The sequence below is a fragment of the Nannospalax galili genome, unplaced genomic scaffold (genome assembly GCF_000622305.1).
Source record: "Nannospalax galili isolate Female #2095 unplaced genomic scaffold, S.galili_v1.0 scaffold857, whole genome shotgun sequence".
Taxonomy (NCBI): Eukaryota; Metazoa; Chordata; class Mammalia; order Rodentia; family Spalacidae; genus Nannospalax; species Nannospalax galili.
The window spans coordinates 83068-83680 of NW_008338788.1; positions in this window are offsets into that span (position 1 = coordinate 83068).

Genomic DNA, 613 nt, shown 5'->3' on the forward strand with positions numbered 1-613 from the left:
AAGAGTAATTAGCATTACAAGTTCTAGACAGGGAACTAGAAAAAAAGTCAGAACAGGGCAATTTTCATATGTTCATATGAGAGTCCATTGGAATTTCTTGACAAGGGCTTCCAAAAGCATCCCTCTATTGGGTTCCTTCTCATTTTTCTTTTGTCTTCCAAGGCTGGACTTGAGAGTGATGGATTCAGGACTTGCTTTCAGGTATTTTGATAGCTGTTGGAGTGGTTAGAATCAGGGTCAGTTCTCTCAAAGGCCTCTAGATAGGGGGAGAAAATAAATTTATCCATCATTTCAGAACAGTAACTGGTTGTCTCCCTTAGCTACAGGTGGGCACTACAGTATTGAAGACCAAGATTTGAAGTCTTATGTCTAAGCAGCACTTTCTGGTTAGGAACAAAATCATCAATGAGAAATAGTCTAAATAACGTTTTATATAGACTTAAGCCTAATGTGTGGGAAGTGTAATCCCTTGAACTCTTAAATAAATATATTGATGGCTTTACCCTTTGGTTATACATTCCTTTTGGGTGTTTAAGACCATAGAGTTGGCCCAAATAAACCAATTTAATTTTATTCTTAAGGTCGTTTGAGGATCTGTTCCTCAGGGGTGACA